Raw genomic sequence first — 20,507 nt, 5'->3', positions numbered from 1 at the left:
AATTACTAGTTCAAAAGTTCATGACTGAAAACAGTGCTTGGATATGATCAACTCTGATAATTGGGGGTAGGAGATAGTGTGACAGATGGATTTGGGAGACGCTTCAACTCCATCTGTCCCCTGGGCTTGTGGGGCACCATTGAATCTGTGTACCCACAGTGCCACACAGCCTTCAGGTCCCTCGCACAAGTTTGTGTTCCATTTTGAGAGTTTCCATGTAGACTTTACTGCTCAGCAATTTACATACCAGGCAGTGCATATACAATCAAAGAATCATTTGCTACCCTTCGCCAGCAAGTAAAACTCTGCTGTGCTTCATTTAACCTCCCCTGGGCAAATGTGTGTTACCAGCAACTGCCACCAGTGAATAATAAATATTAACAAAACATTTAATTGGAATCTTATTGAAAAGCACTTTCGCCAGCACGGCTGGCAAAAGTCCCCTTGAACAAATGTTGTCTCCTTGCCAAGTACAACATAGGTAGAATCATAATTAGTCACAGGCTACAGAACATACATGTGTAAACATCACTGCTCAAGCATGATCTTTGCAAAGCCTGAATTTGATAGATTACAGTAATCTGGGTTCTAACTAACTTCCCTGGCCTTGTTTTTGAACAGGTGCTGATTATTTCTCTATACATACCTTTAGTCTAAGCTGTTTTACTCTTACAATCTTTGATAATTTACCATGTAATCCTTTATTAAGACTCATTGAAGGAAGAGATTTGGACACTACTCTGTACCCAATTAGCAATCTTTACTGTAGATCTTTCTTCGTCCATTTGAAACCCTTGCACTAAGATGCTGGCTGGCATAAGAATTTGTTAGGACATTTCTTCTGAGAGCACATCCCTGTGGAGGTGTGAAGGATGTGCTCCCTCAGCAACCAAAGGACATCACAGAGGGTGAGGAAGATGACTTTTTTTTGAATAGTCGTAGGTGAAACTGAACTACAAGCTGTGATGCTTGAAAAGAAAATCAATTTGGATAAACCAATGTCTTTATTTTGAAATCCATTTCCTTTTGTGACCCAAAACCTTCTCTTCAGCTATCGTGGTGATCAAATCTTGGCTTACAAATTCTCATTCTCACTGGAAGCATCCAAAGCACTTTTCCAAATCTGTTTATTGTTTTACAATCTGGTTCTTAGTAATAACGTATCTGAGCCTAGCACAACATTTCAGTCATCCAGTCAGAGGTGAGAAATAAGGTATATGACTTCAGGGAAAAAACACTGAGTGGTAAACAACAGAAACTGAAAGCAATCACTGAGCACAAGGTTTGAAAGGGTGAGAAAAGCTAACAAGGCAGAGCTCAGGTGTATGAGCTGGCAAGTAGAATGGAAACAAGAATAATCATAACTTCTCAGGACACCAATGCAGCATGTTTCTTCATTAGCAATGCCCAAAGCACAACTGACCACTCCATTAATGACACCTGCTGGTGAACTGTAAGGTTGTGTTGACTCCCTGGGGAACTCCCTGACATGGGGACAGAGCATGGAGCATCACAGGGTCAAATATCACCATCCTCGGAAAGGAAAAGACCTTGTGGGCTGCACCTGTCAGGACCCCAAGGACCCCATCCAAGTTTTCTCATCAAAAAAAATGTTCATCAGAAATGTAGTAGATCATTCATATCCATATGTAACACAAAGCTCTAGTGCTTCTGGAAAGATCAGGTGAGCACCAAGTAAATTTTCTCATATATAGTGTTAACCAGAGACATCTCCAGCTGACAGAGCTATTCAGAAAAGGGGTAACTTTGGCCTGTTGGAAGTGGCCTAACAAATCATCTCTCTTTTTTTCTCTCCAGAGCAAAATAAGAAGGCAAAAAAAACTTAAAAGTACAAATAAACTAAGATTTTTGAAATCAGGAAAAACTCTGGACCAGGGAAGTTAAAATGAATATATTGCAACCTCATTCCAGAGCTTTAATATGTCAAAGTCATATCACAACAATGCATAAAAACCATACAAATGCCTTCCTCAAGAGTATCAAAACTTAAATCTGTAGAATTGAACAAAAATGGCTGAAACTGAACATGTGAAGATGTGATACATGGAATGTGCCAACCAACAGAAATGTTGAACAGAACTCAGCTTGCAAAAGCAACATCTGTTTGCTGCAACAGTTAGAGGTGCCATGTTAGTATGCATTGTGATGCTCCAATATAGCACTGCTATGCCTGTTGTGAAGCCAGACATCAATTCAAAGAGCACATTTTCCTGGAAATACCCCGCATGTTAGCGATGATTACACACAAGGTAAAGTTGAATCAATGTTCTGGGAAAACAAGCTGACATACTTGATATCCTAAGACAGCTTTCTGATCATACAAAACCAGCTATTATGCATAGTCTTGATTTTCAACCTTCTTAATATCCCAATGGCTTATTCCTTCAAGATGTGTAGCTCTTCTGGATGATTTCCAAGACCTTCATAGTTCTTCTTCACCCTGTCTTCAATACCGTTATTCTTTCTAGCACCTCTTGAGCACCTAGGCTCTAGTTTCTTTGATTCTCTGTTCATACAGACCACTCGATGTTATCTTCACATTTATTTCTCAGGTTAAAACCTGAAGGACAATGCACTAGTGCCTACAGAAAAGTGATCTTCAGAGACACTTTAAGGAGCAAAGTTCATGACTGCTGAAGATGAATTTATTGTAGGTGGTGATAAACAAGCCTAAAGGAGCAAAAACAAACAAACAAACAACAAAAACAGCAAAAACGAACAATGGATTTTGTTAGAAGTGCACTTCTGGAAAACTAGCTGAAAAAGTAAGAATTTGTCCCCCATCAATAACCTGATTGACTTGCAGCACTGAAATACCAGGTACATTCATTATGAAGCTGGAATCTTCCCTTCACCACAACTGTCAATTTAATGTCATGCATGCGCAGCTCCATGCCAACCTCTCCTTGCCTTAATGAAGTCAGGATACCCATCTGGCACCACCACACATCTAGAGCTGTGCTTGCCAAGAAAAATAAGCAGACTCAGCCAAAAGCTGAGATCCACTTTGCGAGAAATGCAGCTTTTATTTGCTCTTTACAGTTTTGTCTGTATGTAGGAAGCATCTCTGGACTTGCTGGAGCCTTCAAGATCAGCAGTGGTTCCAGCTGCCAGTTCTTTTCCATCTTATTGATTTACTGATTCTAATGTTCTTGTAGAAGAATTCTGATGACAACAGCAAGTGGGTCAGGCACATGTTCTTCAGCTGATGAAGCTAAGCTGATTGATGTAGGTTGAGAACCAGATAATTATCTGCACCTAATTCGATTTGATATTGTCCCAATTCAAATTCTAATTTTCATTTGTTCATGAACATGACTTGCTACTAAACAGACTCAATTAAAAGTTGCTCAAGTGCAGCTTTGGATCAACTTTCCCAAGTAGTGAGTACATTTTTGACTAGAGAAGTCAATTTTCTCCTTTTCCCTGAGAAGGAAAAAATAGTTGTGTTAGTTTTACAGTTGCTCTCTGTCGTGGAAGTGAAGGACAGAGTTTATGTTTTTCCTGCACAAAACTGCTTTTTTTTTTTTTTGTACACAAACACCACTAATTACCTTTCCTTCATGTCTGAATGTCAGAAAATTATCTATATTTAGCAGACTGAATGTAACACAAGGAGAAGGATAAAACTTCTGAGCAAGACACAACAAACATCTTGGTCAGAAGAATCCAGCATTTTCAAAGCCTATTATATCAATTCATATGCTTATAGGAGAGAATGAATTTGATTCAAATTCATGCCATCCTTTCAATCTCACAGGTTTTCATCATGTCTCTCTTAGAGGAGAACATGGAATACTTGTGCTCTGTGCAAATTACTCCTCCTGGTAATACTTTTCTACCTTGCCCTCAAGCATGACAGATAACAAATGACACAATCTCTTAGCATCATAATTCCTCACACCACAAAAACCAAACAACCACAACAGCAACAACAACAACAAAAATACAGAGGGTAGGGCAGAACATATCCAGAAAATACAGTAGATATTTATGAGATGAAGAGATACCACAGGACTGGTGGGAAGGCAAGGCACTAACTAAATGTGAGACTCCAAAAAAGAAGAGTACCTGAAGAAGTCTGTAGGATAGGTTACGAAAATATCATGAGAGGTAATATATGCATGAAGTTTTACAAGAGAAGAAAAGCTTTGCTGATAGCTGCTTCTGTATCCAGTTCTAAACACGCAGTGATACCATCTCACACACAGAGAACCAATCATAAGTGCCAGTCACACCCTATATTCTGAGTAGAGCCTTTGTATGGAATTGGGTTTGATTTCAAGGCTGTGCTTTGGGGAACAGTTTTAGTGCAGTTTTATCAAACCCTAGAAGACTGATAGACAATGGAGACTTTTTTTCCATCATGAAGTTTCTGTTGAGTTTATGCAGTGCACACCACAGATATTTTCTACCAGATTGTGCTGGGTTATTTTTTCCAAATACATCAACATTCATGCTGTCAGGAAGCAGATTTGAGTGCAGCTGTGAGGTGGTACATCTCATGCCTCCACTCGCCTCATCTCGAGCAACAGGAGAACAGCTCCCACTCCCATTCTAAAAGCTGCCAAGTAAGTTTTGGTTACAAATACTGTAACTATCCACTTTGAAACAGGATAATTACCAGCACTTCTAATTTAAGATGATTACAAAGTCCTGTAGTTACCTATCTGAAATAACCTTTGCATCAAAATAAGATGTGGCCCGCGCTTCCTCTTTTGTGTTGCACAGTCATGTAGGTTCAGAGCAAAACAAAAATATTTCACCTTTAGCTAGCGATACCAAAGGCAGTGGCACAGACCCACACCAACAGGATCATACCCCTTATGAAGCTTATTTTACTTGGGAAACTAGCCCACATGCATTAATCTGGGTAACATAAGCTGTACCTGCAAGGAAAGTTTGCCAAACTGGTCACAGTTGTGCACATTCTAGTAAAAATGGGGGGGCAGAATGGCGAGGCCACACTGTTTTCAGTGGTGAGTGGAGACAGGACAAGGGGAAACGGCCGGAAACTGCAGCATAGGAAGTTCTGCACCAATGTGCGAAGGAACTTCTTTACAGTGAGGTGACGGAGCACTGGAACAGGCTGCCAGGGAGGGGGGGGGAGTCTCCTTCTCTGGAGATGTTCAAGACCTGCCTGGATGCTGACCTGTGCGACCTGCTGTAGGGAACCTGCTTTGGCAGGGGGTTTGGACTCGATGATCTCTGGAGGTCCCTTCCAACCCCTACAATTCTGTGATTCTGTGAAAAATATTCGAAGACTTTGTCAAGAAGATTATGTAACCCTCTATTAAAATTGTTCATGTTTTGTTTCTATCTTTTTCACATATTTAATCACTTATTTACTCCACAAGTCAGTCTGATGGTAAAGTTGTTGATCCCATAGCTCCTTTGCCAACGCCATTTCAGTGAATACCTTCTTTCAGCATGGCCCACACCAACTTCTGAGACAACAGAACTCACAGCACTGCTAGCTTATGGGGTCTTGGTACCCAAGTCCCAACCCCAGGGAGACATCCTTGAATGAACAACTGCGGGTGAGCAAGAGATGCACCAGGATGGTCATTCCAGCTAGTATGTGAATAATATATCAGTAATGCATCAAACACAAGAGGTACCCAATTCTCATTCTGCCCGCTGGCATGCACTTCAGGATTACCATAACATTAGCCAAGTAAGAGCAAAATCAGAAGAGATACTACAGAAATCACCAGCTACATAAACAAAGCTTTGAATGCAGGATCCAAGCCTATTTTCACAGATTTATGGCCACTGCTTTGAGGAATAGAGCATCTGAGAACTGGGAGCATCTCATCCTTACTCCCCCTCATAGTAGTTTCTACTGTCTTGAGGCAGCCTGATTGCAGAACCTGCCCATGTGTGTCCACAGTTATTCCTTCGGTTTCCACATAATTTCTCCCCTTGCTTCAGTGTAGCAACAAGAAGAGACAGTGGCTGCTCCAACCCTGCAGTAAAGCAAGGTGCCAGGGAGCAGAGATTGAGGAAAATCCAAGAGGTGCTATCAGGGCAGCAGGGACCCAGCATCTCTTGGCTGGGAAAGCAAGGGGCTCTTCACCACACACTGCTCCAGCACCCAGCTTCTGTGCCAGCCTGAGCTAGCAGCAGCCCTTGTGCCTTAAATCACAGAACCCCAGAATGGCTTAATGCCTACGCAGTTCCAACCCTTCCACCCCTCTGCCATGGGCTGGTTGTCCCCCTACCCCCCTGCTCAGGCTGCCCAGGGCTTCATGCATGGCCTTGGGCACCACCAGAGATGGGGGCAGCAGTGCCAGAGCCTCATTGCCCTCTGGATGCAGAACTTCTCCCTTACATTTAACCTAAATCTTGCTCAACCCTGTTAAGTTTACATGGGGCCACTTCTCAAGATTATCTGAAAATGCAGCACTTGGCCCCAAGTAGCCACCGTGTTACAGCAAGGGTGAAGTGTCTGTCAGAGCAGTGAAGCAAATTATGAGGAAATTCAAACCAGTGTTCAAGACAACATCTTCAGCATAAATTCCTGCTACTGAATTTTGCAGCTGACCCCTAAAATCTGTCATGTTTTGAAGAACTTATAGAGATCTTATTCCTGATGTATGTGTCCCTTTCTGGAGCAAAAGGTTTAGTGTCACAAACCCAAGTGCTGACTGTGTTTTCCACCTTGTGTCAGGCATGCTCACTGCAGCCAGGATTTCCTTGCCAGAACTGATTAAGAGAAGTAAGAGCAATATGAGAAGATAGCCATGAGCAAATTATTTTACAAGCAAGGAGCACAACAGGTCTGTGACTAATTAACAGCATGTATTGATGGTCTTTCAACAGCCCTTTTGGTTGGTGTAGGTTTTCAGATGAACACTGTAGGACACAGGATGCACAGACAAGCTACACAAATGTGATTATGGAACAATGCAGGCCAAGGACAGTGTATTCTCTATATTTAACAGGGATAATGATGATTTTATCAGTTCTTACACCAGCTATCGTGAACATTAACTGCTGATCCTAAGAAGCCCAGCACAAACACAACAAAGACCAAAACCAGAACCCCTTTTCTCCACCAATGTTACCACAGGACCAGACATAGTGTCTTACCAGCCAAAATGGCTATCATATAAAAGACAGAACCAGCTTTCATTTTAATGGGTAACAGAAGAGCTAGAAAGTTGCAATGCTTTTCCAAGTTAAGATGAAAAACTCCCTGGAAGGGTGCACGTATGTGTGTGCTTAAATATGAAGAGGCTGTTAGCCTAAAGGATGAACCGCACAAATTCCACAAGTTGGCAGAAGATTTACAGAGGCAAAGCTGCCAATTTACAGAGATCACCTCCTGAGGCATTCAGTCTACAGCAGTTATAATTCCTGAAGTCGTGTGTGGGAGTGCTATCAGAAGGAACTGTCACTGGGAGTAAAGAAACAAAACACAAGAAATTATATCTGAATATCCAGGTCTGCTGGTGGTAGATGTCTCTGGTGGTCATTGCGGAAGAAATGATGGTACTCAAAATGTTACAGTAAATGCTGATAATAACAGCAACAAGATACAAATCTTCCACCTTCTGAGGCCCATGGTACGGCTGACAGTGTTATGTGATGATATAATCCCCCCTTCCCCTTGAAAGGGGAGCTGAGCACAATAGAATTTCATGCTGGCTTTTGGAGGAGAGCCATGGTGAGCCTGGTGGGCTGTGAAGACCCTTGCTGAGGTCAGAGCAGCTTTTGCAGAATGTCACTCCGCAGCTGCAATCATTTTCACTTCCCAATTTCTTTCCAATAACCTTCATGAGCAGCACACAATAGAGCACAGATTGGTTTCAAAAGATAAAACATCAGCAGAGCCCAGAGAGACACACTGCTGCTGCTCAGAAACAGAAGCAGATTCTGCTGTTCCAGTTCAAGCAGTTCCTGCCTTTGGCCCATAGTTGACCCAGGGCAGGGAACAAATCTCTGCAAACCTGTGGCCTCACACTACCTTGCACTTGTGGATGGAAAACACTAAAGGACTGAACTGAACCTTTTACTGGATGGCAATGAACACAGGTTTTCCAGGAGCAAATGCTTCTCCCTCCAACTGTCCCTTAGGCAAGTACAGCAAAAGCCCTCCCTAAGTTTTGTTAGCCCCCTCAGCTGCTCCCAGCTGAGCAGAAAAGCCCGTGATTTAAGGTACCTGCAAATCTTTGGAGCAGCATATGAAGAGGTACCTATTAACATCAAGTACTCAGAGAAGCTCAGCTATCAGAGGCACACAGTACGTTCCCAGGCATTTTATATATCAGACTTCTGCAAGCTCTAGGAGAGAAAATTTATGTTTAACCTCTCATTTCCCTTATCTGCCCATCAATATAGTCTGCTGGTTGGCAAATGGGTAATACAACCAGGGGAATGGCCACTGTCAGTTTCAGTCAAATTATGCAGGAAGAACAGTTTGCATTTTCCTGATCTGAGGTAGGAGAAAATCTGGAATGACAGATTTGTCTCAGTCAGGTGCTCCAGGGGCACTTCTCTTACATGAACCTAGATGTGCCCCTGGGAGAATGAGGGGGCACAGATGGAGTAGCTGTAGGCAAACAGACATGATCACTAGCAGCTTTTAGAGATAGGTTTTCTGGCTCAGTATGAACTCCCACGGAGGCTGAATTACATGACATGAACGGTTACAAGCAACATTATCAGAAACAGCTCCCATCAAACTGTAATGGTGGTATTCTTAGACAAGCAGAGGGCTCCTCTCCCTCCCCTTCGTGTATCACCTCAGGTTGCAATTCTACAATTTAACAGATGTTGCTTGGAGAAGTAGCAGTTTTCACTTAAAACAGTCCCTGACAATTCCCGACGTGCTCTCATTAAGAGCATGCTTATATTCACAGTGGGATGGAAACCCCTTCATCTGGCTGGTTAATGCACTACAGGGACCTGTAATGATCAGAAAAATCAGTGTAGTGGAATGATGACACAGGAGGTGTAAAGACAAAGGGACTAGAGCAAAGGAAAGGTATTACAATGGGAAAGCGCTCACCCATCACTGAACATCTCAGCTCCCAGGGGAAAACTCCACCAAAGAGGGACCTCTAGAAGGAAATCTTTCCCCAGTGGCAGTCAGACCTTACATGAGGTCTAACTGAGGTGCAGCCAGGCTCCACCTCTTCCAGTCATACAGCTGAATTGCACTCACCTGTTCTGCCAGGGCTGACCAGGTCCTTTCCCCAGGTCTCAGTTGGTGGTTCAGGCTGGGACTCAGCAGTTACCATACAAGACCTTTCTCAATCATGGCTGTACTTTTTCTTGTTCAAATTTCCTTTCCATAGGGGATTTTCCATTACCAGCCTGTTAGCTGTGGTATGCATCAAAATAATATGATGTGCTTGCCCAGATGGGCTCGTGTGAGATTTCTGTCAACATTCCCCATGGCTTTTTGTGGACTTAAGCATTGCAGTCACAGGAGGAGATGTTACTCTGCTGTCATATATATGCATCTTCAGGTAGGATACAAACTAGGAAGCACTGACTCAGATCAACAATAAGAAACAACAATTTCCAAGTTCAGCTTGGACAGTTGGAGTGTTTAGAGCTCTTGTACACTTTGTGTACATCTACAAACAAAACCATGTACACTGCAGAAATGTCTGAGCTAGCATATATCACTCAAGGGACAAAGCCAGAAGGTAAATAACTACATTAGAATGGTGCTTTGCCCAAAATTATCAAGCTCTGCTTATTGCTAGCAATGATCCCTTATTTACCATAGGGATCATTTCCAGCTGGAGCCAATAGAGGTGAGCAAATATTTTCCTTCTGCAATGCTTTGGAAAATCCTGTAGATATGCTGAAAAAGAAAGTTTCCCAACTCAGGGGTCCGTCAAATAGAGGCATGCAGATCACCCTCATCAGAAGAGGATCACACTGAGCTGTTTGCCCCAAGTGATGCTGCAAAACCTTCAGGGTTACAGAAGATAGAGGTTTGGGCTGAGCAACTGAAAAGCCCTAAAGTTCAGGCGCAGGCTTGTTCAGTGAATGCCTCTAAGTCTGGCCAGAACAGGGATGTGCTTTCAGTCAGTTTTCAATTTGCTCTCATACTCTGGAAATTGTGGAATGCCTTGTGGAATGAACAAACAAATAAAAAAACTCACAACAAAAAGACAGCAGTTGGGGCAATAGCAAGCACAGATACAGGTTGGGTGGAGAATGGCTTTAGAGCAGCCCTGAGGAGGAGGATTTGGGGGTGTCAGAGGATGAAAGACTCAGCATGAATCAGCAATGTGTGCTTGCAGCCCAGAAGGTCAAATATATCCTGAGCTGCCTAAAGAGAAGTGTGACCGGCAGGGAGAGGGAGGTGATTCTGTCCCTCTGCTCTGCTCTCATGACAGCCCGCCCGGAGCACTGTGTCCAGTTCTGGACAATAAGGACATAGGGCTGTTGGAGCAGGTCCAGAAGAGAGAACTAAGAGGAACAGAAGGATGAAGCACCTTCCCTGTGAGGAAAGGCTGAGAGAGCTGGGGCTCTTTATCCTGGAGAAGAGAAGGCTCTGAGGGGACCTTATCACCCTTCCAGGACCTGAAGAGGCTTACAGGAAAGCTGGGGAGGGACTGTTTATAAGGGTATGACAACAGGATGAGGTGAAACTGTTTTAAACTGGAAGAGGGTAGCTTTAGACTAGATATCAGGAAGAAATTCTTTAATGTGAGTGTGGTGAGATACTGGCACAGATTGCCTGGTGAGGCTGTGGATGCCTCCTGCCTGGAAGCACTCAAGGCTGGGCTGGATGGGGCTGTGAGCAACCTGGGCTATGGGAGGTGTCCCTGCCTGCAGCAGGAGGTTGGGACGAGATGGTCTTAAAGGTTCTCTCTAACCCAAACTGTTCTGTAACTCTATGATTCCATGACTTACCCTGAAGTATGATGGCTAGTCTTTGCTGGCCCATGGGCAGTAGTACTGAGCCAGTAAGTGACAAATCACAGCTGCACATGACATGCTTTCTCTGCCTTCTAACCTAGGCAGAGGCACCAGCAGTAGCTTCATAAGGCCGTAGACAGCAGCTGACATCAGGAGACTGGGAAAACAATTAGTTGGGAGCTTGAAGGAAGACTGCAGCTGTGTTGGGTGCAAACCCGTTGACAAACGTTCTCCAGCCAGCTGTGATCCAACTCTAGAAATATACACGTTCATGGTTTTATATGTGAGAGTCAAGGGCAGGATGGTTAAGCTTAATTTTTGCTCTGGATCGCATCTGCACCCTGTTACTGATGCAGAATACATTTACAGGGAAATCTTGATGATACTGCAAGTAGCTCTTTTATACCACTGTAATTCACTGAGGAGGAGGAGGATCATCTGTAAAGGAGTCAGCCAGGGACAAAGTATTTTTCAATAAGTAGTTATGGAAAATGAACTGTAGCTCAGGATGGGAAAAAAAATAAAACCCTCCAGAAGTGTGAATCTGTGCTCTGGTTCCTGCTGCCTTTCCTGCCTCATTCCCAAGGCACACAGCAGCCAGGATGGCAGCCCTGCCTCTTCCAACCAGAAAATAAGCCTCCAGGTAAGAAGTCACAGTGCTGCAACTGAGTACACTGTCAGAATTGATTCCTCCCACCCCCTATGTTGACTTCTTGACTTGATTCATTTAGTGCCTATGACTGTTGCAGCAGAATTACTGAGTATATTCTCTTTTGATCTAAACACCTCGACATAATGGTGAGTTTAGACTACTTGGTGGGAGAAGAAAAAAAGAGCAGCAAATAATTTCATTCTTACGAAAGAATCTATTTGCTGGAGAAGAGAGCTGGAAAACTACTGCCGTCGTACTGTTCTGTTTGAATAATTTTCTGTAGGAGAATTTTAAATGCCTTTGTGTCTGCAAGGGGCAGCTTCTCCTTTTCCCAGATGGGTATTATGGTACGAGGCACTGATACAATTTGGAAGATGTACTATTGACTGTCATGAAATGATACTGAAAATGATGAAATCAATTTAATTCTCTAATGGCCCAAAGAAAGGAGGGAAAACTTTATGTGTGTTGTTTGACCTGCCTTATGAGAGGCTGAAAATCCTGTTCTCAGTAATCAGGAGATGGATCTCATATTTTACAAGTTTGTTGTTTGGGGGTTTTTATTTTGGTTTGTTTTTGATTCAGAAGCTGAAGAGGGAAGAACTGAACCACAATTTCTAATTCTAGATCCTTCCACTATTCCTCAGAATGAGCAGAGAACACAGCTTTGGTTCCAAATCCTGAAGTGCTTCAAGCCTTCACATAGCCTAGTGGCCATCAATACCTTCCTGGTTGGATTAGAAGGATGGCTTGCTGGGTATGGGACTACGATTCAGGAGATTTGCATTCAGTTCTCATTGTTACTACAGGTTTCTTCAGCAGATCATTTAACTTCATTAGGGCTTTCCCTGCTCTAGGAGTCTTGTAGTCATTTATACTGTCAATTCCTCATGAACAGGCCCACATAATACTGTGAGCTCCTAACAGCTAACAGTGCAGAACTGGGCAAGGCTGGGCTCCCCTGCAGTACTGCATTACAAACAGGAAGATATCAAGCACACTCCTCTCAGCCAGTGCACCCTGACTGAGCATTGCTCCCACTGTTTCATGGGTTGATCAAGCAATGAAATTCTCTGAAAGAAACATCAGGCTTGCAGCTTTAGGAATATCCTTTTTGCACAAACCATGCAAAGGAAAAGCCCAGGACCTGATACAACCTCACTGGTTCAGGTCTGCCTCCCCTCTATCCATCAAATGCTCCCTTTATTACAAGCCTCCAGGACAAACAGTGCCTCAACATTTTTGATTAAATGCTTTTCAAGCTCAAAGGCTCTAGCAAGCAAGTGAGTTTGGTCTGTGATATTGCACTAATATGACAAGAATGATTGATTGAAAGCAAACCTTTTCCCCTTTCACTCCACAGCTACTTCCACAAGTATTTTGATTCTGGCAAGAAGTATGACATTATTGATTTGCTTCTGCACTGCTTGGTCTGGAGCCTCATCTGCAAAAGCATTATTCTTTATTGCTTCAATAATTTCACTGAGTGCAGAGAACTCCACTGTATTTTTTTTACTTAGCGTTTAGTGATTCTTTAAATTTTTTATGTGCTCTGAAGCTGAAAATCAGCCATTTGCAGAAACGCACTGGAAAGCAACCAGAAATCCAGATGTCTCCATAGACATGGGACCACTTACACTTGCTGATCCAGAGTTCTGACTGGGACACTGATAGCACACTGCCTTTATGTAAAATTGTAAGGAGAAATGGGCAGGGAAGGGTTCTGAACTTGGGACAGCACCACATCCTGTGCCCAAATGGCTCCCGGTCAGCAGGAGAACAGAGGCAGATGCAAGCGAGGGGTCTGTAAAAGCATGCTCATTTTTACCTTTTGTCCTTCCAAAGCCCTCTATTTGAGGTACTGCTGAACACAAAGGAAATTCCAGACCATTGGAGGATCGAAGGGTACATTGTGCATGTGTGTTTTGAGATTTACACCTCTGGATCTGCCCGTGTAGCCTGTGAATATGTGGGAGACACACTCAGAATCCAGGATTTGCACTTTGACGCAATATTGTGCTTACTTTGCCTCCTTTGATTTCCTACATTGAGCTAAAATGTCTCACGAGAAAAAAAGACTGCAACTGATGCACTGATAGCAGAAGGTGGCAAAAAGGGCATCACTTCTTCAGTTAGATAGAGTAGCTCAGGACAACAGTGCCATACAAACCCTCCTAAACACATCTGCTCTTTGAGAGCTGAATTTGTGTGTCAGCTACATGTTGTAACCCAGCTTACAGCTTACAGCCTGGGGGCCAAAACGATTACAGTAAGACAGAAAACCTCCCACTCTCATTAGAGATGTGAATGAGCCGTGAGCTTTGCATCATGTAACATTTTTCAGTTTCCAGGACACTGCAGTGTATGGAGTTATTTAGCAGCCTGAAAAGGTCACATCTACTTTCTTCCCACTGCTGTTTACAGAGCACAGTAGGCATCAAATACAAGAGGTCATGTATTTTCATTCTGGAGACTTCAGGGCAAATGAGGATGTAGAAAAAACACGCTTGCAAAATAACACAACTGTGAATGGGGCAAGCAGACAGCCAACACATCCTCTTCCATTGGTCTTCAGGGGAACACTGGCAATTTTCTGCATCTGAAGAATTAGACTCAAGCCTTGAATATGGAGCTGAGAACAAATCCCTAAACTAAGATTTCATCCTACACAACACCTGCCCGGAAGCCGCTTTGTACTTCAATCTTTGCTTTGTGACCTCAGAAATTAACAACCTCATATTAAATGTCAGGCAATGGGTTTGTAAATCCTAAACCCCAAAGCTTCTCTTTATCAAGATGCTAACTTGTCTGTTTTGGTCAGCAAAGGGTATTCTTAAGAGAACGTTTCTTATCACCCTGAGGTATGGCACTATGACACTTTAAAGATGTACAGGCTTATAACAGATTGTCTGGTAATTTTCCCATGCAGAAAATATATGTCAGTGTTTAGAGGAAGGAGAACACTATAAGAAGTGCAATGCTGGAAGCATATATCAAACCCCTTTTCGTGTTTTATCTCTCTCGTTTTCTCCAAGCAGTTGAATGATCTGATATAACACAGCCGATCTTTTCCAGTCATCACTACCCTGCAATGCATTTCCACGAGGGTGGAGGCAGAATGCAGTTTTGATGACCAACCTTACCCACATCTGGGAATATTTCATTAACTGCCTCCTTCCCTATTTCAAAAATAAGAGAATTTTTCCAAGCCATGGAAATTGCATCCCAAATCTTCAAGCAAGCAACTGTCCCATGAAGGTAGAGTTAATCCTGCTTGAGCGTGCAGAGCCAGGGCTGCCAATACAGCTATGCTCCCCCAGAGCAGCTCTGCTGAACCTCTGATTACAAACACATCCATAGATGTGCTAATGAAACGTACAGGGCACTGCCACAGGCAAAGTTCATTTGTCTGAGGGAGAACTGAAGCACAGAGTCACAGGATGGCCACGGTTGGAAGGGACCTCAAGGATCATGGATCTTCAACACCTCTGTCACATGCAGGGCCACCAACCTCCCCATTTAACACCAGCCCAGGCTGCCCAGAGCCCCATCCAATCAGGCCTTGAACACCTCCAGGGATGGATGGGGCATCACAGCCTCTCTGGGCAGCTGTTCCAGCACCTCACTGGATCAAACCCACTGAAGTCCATGGAATTCTATCTATACATCAGTCAGAAATTCTGCTCAAAATTAATCTTGCCATGCCTTCAGAGATTGTCTCATGGATTTTAAGTATATTTCTTTGATTGTGCATTTGTTGACCTTATTTAAGAGACTTTTCAGTAGATCTAATGTGCACATCTGTTCCATGCAACAACAAGGCAATTACAAAAGCAATTAAAATGATACTCCAGCATTTAGAAATGACAGTTTCTTGCAGGTGACAGCTGTTCTGCCACTCTGCCAATTCCACAGCAAGCTTCATAGCACACTACAGGGAAGGTCACAAGTCACTGTAGTTACTTCTACGATGAATAAAGTGTCACAGAGCCATGCCCAGGCAGAGGGCAGGCCCACCTTACCTGAAGCAGTGCAAGCTCCATGCAGTGCCCTCACACAGCACCTCTCTGCTGCTGGAAGCAGAACACATGCCCTTTCTTCCAGACACGTTTGAAACACACAGCATCCTTCCAGACACCACTGGGAGAAATTGAAAGTGGGGAGGGAGGTCAGGACGTTATTTTTGTCTTGTTTGTACTTTTATGATTTTAGCCTAAGCCTTTAGCTTAAGGACTACAGCTCTTATTTCAGAGAAATTGGGACCAGTTTTAAACTTAACAGAATAAACAACAACAATGCCAAAAAACCCACCATTCTTGCATTTCTTTTTTCAGCATATAATGCAAACCCTGCTGATACCAGCAGGATATTAGCTGCCATCCTGCAGGACATCAGCCAAACCTGGACTATTGCCTGCAGTTTCACAGTATCTTGTACAAGACCGCACACTAACAAGCTGGGATGTGCTCTGGATCGCAGCTGCTCTTCACTTCAATAGCCTATTGACACCTGCACTGTTTTACACCCTCTCTTCTGATCTTAAACAACAGCAGACAATGTCATTGTGGTACGTGGCCTCCTCATCCCCAGTTCTGATTTACTGTATTGAACTATGAACTTAAGACCATCTCTCTGCTGAATGTTCAAATATTTTTCTGTTGGGTGAGCTCAGGCTTTTAATTTTATACAAAAAACAGGTCAGGACCTTAGCCCATAGTGAAATAAGTCACATAAGGGGTGTTTCTCTAGAAAGCTAGGGCAAATTAGTAAGTAACCAGGTAGACTTTCTATGCAGTACTAAACATTTCCTGCTCTCATTATTGCAGATAATAACACCACTGTTATGTAAGTAAGCCTACTGGGCTGCAAAAAAAGAGGTGGCCAGCAGGGAGAGGAAGGTGACTGTCCCCCTCTACTCAGCTTTTGTGAGGCCCCATCTGCAGCACTGCGTCTGGGCTGGGGCTCCCAGAACAAGAAAGATGTGGAGTTCTTGGAATGAGTCCAGTGAGGGCCGCTACGATGATCAGAGGGCTGGAGCACCTCTCCTATGGGGAAAGCTGGAGGGAACTGGGATTGATTAGCTTGGGGAAGAGAAGGCGCTGGGGAGACCTCATGGTGGCCTTCCAGTGCTTGAAGGGAGCTTATAAACAGGAGGGGGAACGGCTGTTTGTGAGGGTGGATGGTGATAGGACAAGAGGGAATGGTTTTAAACTGAGACAGGGGAGGTTTAGGTTGGATATTAGGAAGAAGTTTTTCACCCAGAGGGTGGTGAGGCACTGGCACAGGTTGCCCAAGGAGGCTGTGGATGCCCCATCCCTGCAGGCATTCAAGGCCAGGCTGGATGTGGCTCTGGGCAGCCTGGGCTGCTGGTTGGCGACCTGCACACAGCAGGGGGTTGGAGCTGGATAAGCATTGTGCTCCTTTGCAACCCAGGCCATTCTGTGATTCTATGATTCTGTGATTCTATGATCTGGGAAGAGTAGCAGTTAAGATAGATATGCTGGAAAACAGTCTTTGGCACCAAGAATATAGTGAGATATTCTAGAATATTTCTCTGAGCACTGATGGAGCTGTAGGTGTCCTTGTTCATTGCAGGGGAGTTGGATGGCCTTTAAAGGTCTCTTCCAACTCAAATGGTTCTATGATAAATGGATTAGGTTAGTGTCACACCTGATCTACTGACGTCTGACTTTGTCTGTGTTTGTGAAGGTTTATAAATGCCCTGAATGATCAGACTCATTTATATGCAAAATTTGGATTTTACTTTCAGAGATTAGTGCTGATCCACAGTTAGCACAATTTTGATGTTTCTATCTTAGAAATGTTTTTAAATTCAAGAGCACTGGAGAAGCAGTCAGAGAAGAAATACATGAAAAGAACTATGAATTAATAAGGACAGAAATTGAGCATCTGCTAATCGCACAGATCCAGCTCCAGTTGGAAAGAAAAGATAAAAAATACAAAAATCTAATCCTAAATCAGTGGATATTACAGGCACCAGATCCATTCATGGTTGAACCTTTGAGATCTAACACGATAATAAAGATGTTCAGATGTACTGCTCTAAGCAGCTTTTTCACACGAGTCTTACCATCAGTACAGTACTGCCACTGTGCAGGTTGGCACTTCAGAGAAAGCAAGAGCTGCCTGCAAGCAGCAGACTGAATCATGCCCAGTTTTAATGAATGACTCAGGATATTCTACAGCATCCCATCGGTATGATAATGACTGTTAAACACAGCTGTTTTCATAACAATTTATTTCCTTGACAAGGCAAGTTAAGGTAAGTTTTCAGCGCTGTTCTCAGTGATTTAGTTCTGTGCCTCATTAGGAGTCACTTTCATCGACACTGTTCATGTTGCTGTGAAATTCCCTGTTGCTTGGGCTTTCCCTTGTTGTCTCACCTCTCTGCAGTTTATATCAACAAATTCCTTGCATAGTCATCTTTGTGTTTGAATGCTGTAATAAGGATACCCTTCAAGACTGGGCACGCAAGTCATTATATGGACTCTGACACTGCACGTATATCTCTTCGCTCCTCCTGTTTCTAAAGAGATAGCATGGCATCCCTTATGGAAGATGATACCATGAACCTACACATGAATGGGTAGTTTAAGGAGAAACACTTTGTTTTAGTATAGATGATTCACTGAAAAACTGACCTTTGTTGCAATATATATATTCCTACACGTATGGGAACTACAATACTGCATGCAAGAACTTTCTTTGGGCCATGGCAAAGACCAGGTTGCCAAAGACAATTTAGGCTTATTCAAACGGCATAAGTATGAAAGCTTGCTTTTCAAAGGGTGATTGGTTCTTAAAGATAACACCTGTTCCTTCTGGTGCTTAATGAGACAGATTCTTCAGTGTAGAGGTGGATGTGCAGGCTGACTGGTGCTCCAGATCAAAGCACTGTGCTAATTGTGCTGTTAGTGCGGTGCTAATGCTGAAGTATATTGGTAGCTTTAAGACCCACTTTTGTTCATCTAAAATTTCCAGCAAGTATGTAAGACAAATTCAATATCACTGAGTCTACTTAATGTGTTGGCAGGACAGATCCTGGCTTGTGCACAGAGTATGGGAGCAGTTATTGCTCCAAATACTTTTGCCTTGAAAAATTCTGCTCTGGACAGGCAGCCTTTGCTTGCAACATGCAACTTGTATCAGGAGACAGAAACACGATGCAGCTCTAGGATGATCTTGTTGACTGCTGTTGCCTATTCATCATTTCACTCTCCCTGTTTTGTATAAAGACCATCTCTTATTAAACAATTTCTGGATAATCTCTTGGTATATTCCAGGTTGAGATCAAAACCAAAGCCAAGACAGATATACATGCCTGTACATTACTAATTGGTAATTAAAAAGAATGACCAATTAAAGCTAGCACTAGATCTACCATGACTAAAACAGTACAGGAGGGTAATTAATAGCAAACTACATCATTATTACAATACTAATGCAGTGCAGTCATGTGGAATACTGAAATCCCTTGAAAGTTAGAAGAATTTAGAAGCCAACTGATATGACTAAAGCATCATTCATTGAATGAGGCTGCAGATATGAATTAAGCTGAAATTTTCTTCTTCATTACTTTAATATATGGAACTAATTAATTATTTTGCAGCAAAGTATTCTGTAATCACAACAAAAAGGACAAAAGCATGCCTCTGGTCAAAAGAGAAGGTAACAGTAAAGATGTTAAGTTGACATGGCCAGGTTGACAATTCTTTTTTTAATCAACTGTGTCTACGAATTAATCTGTAATTAGTGCCATGAGCACTACAAATGTAAGTTCAAATCATGCGAGAAGTTGAATCAAATCACTGCTCTGTGAGGCTTAGAAAAATCTCACCTGAGTCACAAAATGAAGATAAAGTACTAAAATGTCAGCAGGACTGGGAGATTTTGTTCTTTGCAAAATTAAATAACTGTAGGCTTCAATTAATTTTAAGTGACTAAGTTGGGCCTGCTTCAGTACAATTCTGCCTTTCTGTCTGTACCCCTGTTCTTAGCTATTTCCAGAAGGCCATAAAACATGTCCAAAGCAGGAGGAGGAGCAGCAGCTAGCTGGGAAGTCAGTGTTTGCAGTAAGTAATCAGAATTCTGGAAGGAAAAAAAAGAAAACATGTAAAAAATTTCCAGTGCAACAAATCTATTCTTGCTGTAGACTGAGTTATTTCCACCTCCTCTTTTCTACACACACACATCTATCCTGCTCAAAGTGAAGCTTTCATTTCAGACGACTGTTATCTCTCAGGGGCAGAAGGGATGCACAGGAGCTGTGAGACAGTGAGCTGGGGATGGTATGTTAGCCCTGGTATCCATGAACTCTTGTCTACAAGGAGGCTGCAGCTGGAAGCCAATACTTTGGTAATGGCTGGAGGCACTGCAGCCAGCTTTTATTGCTACTGCCACCTGCTACATCTTCCCACTTGTCAAGACTGGCTTTTTATAGGCAAAAAATTCTTCATTCTACTGACAAGATTAGCATCAGTCTCTTGCTCTCAGGGTCTATTCCTTGCCCACAGCAGCTAGGAAATGGTATTTTCTCCTAGCTTTCAGGAGCACAAATAACATGGCGAAGGAATCAAATGATCATCTACAGAGCAAAAATGAGAGAAAGCGTTTTCTCAACTTGAAGCCATAGTTATGTTATTTATCATGACATGACCAACACCCTGGTATGTCTTAAGTTACTAACTATAAGTCGAAGAAAAGCAGCAGAAGCCAGGATTCACATCAAAATTGCCACCTATAGTTTTGCACAAATTCTGGCTATCAGTGAACAACACAAAACACATGTACAAGTATTTATGGAATCACAACCTAAAAAGCTTCAGAAACAGAATGCAGCATCCACTGAGTTAATGGCGTATCACACAATGCAGAAATGACCTTATTTTAAAATGACCTTATTTTCTATTGGCATCATGTGAAA

The 20,507-nt window shown here is 42.8% G+C and overlaps 1 long non-coding RNA gene across 1 annotated transcript; it reads right to left on the bottom strand.

The window, feature by feature from the left end:
* Positions 1-1,896: 1,896 nt before the first annotated feature.
* Positions 1,897-9,121, bottom strand: LOC128079410 (uncharacterized). The gene is made up of 2 exons (XR_008206091.1): positions 9,038-9,121; positions 1,897-2,691 (listed from the first exon to the last, which is right to left on the bottom strand). It is a non-coding gene; the product is annotated as an uncharacterized LOC128079410 (long non-coding RNA).
* Between the last annotated feature and the right edge of the window lie 11,386 nt (positions 9,122-20,507).

The sequence above is a fragment of the Tympanuchus pallidicinctus genome, unplaced genomic scaffold, assembly GCF_026119805.1.
Source record: "Tympanuchus pallidicinctus isolate F22 unplaced genomic scaffold, pur_lepc_1.0 scaffold18, whole genome shotgun sequence".
Classification (NCBI taxonomy): Eukaryota; Metazoa; Chordata; class Aves; order Galliformes; family Phasianidae; genus Tympanuchus; species Tympanuchus pallidicinctus.
The sequence above is the reverse complement of the archived record's forward strand: the minus strand, read 5'-3'. Positions and strand labels throughout refer to the sequence as shown.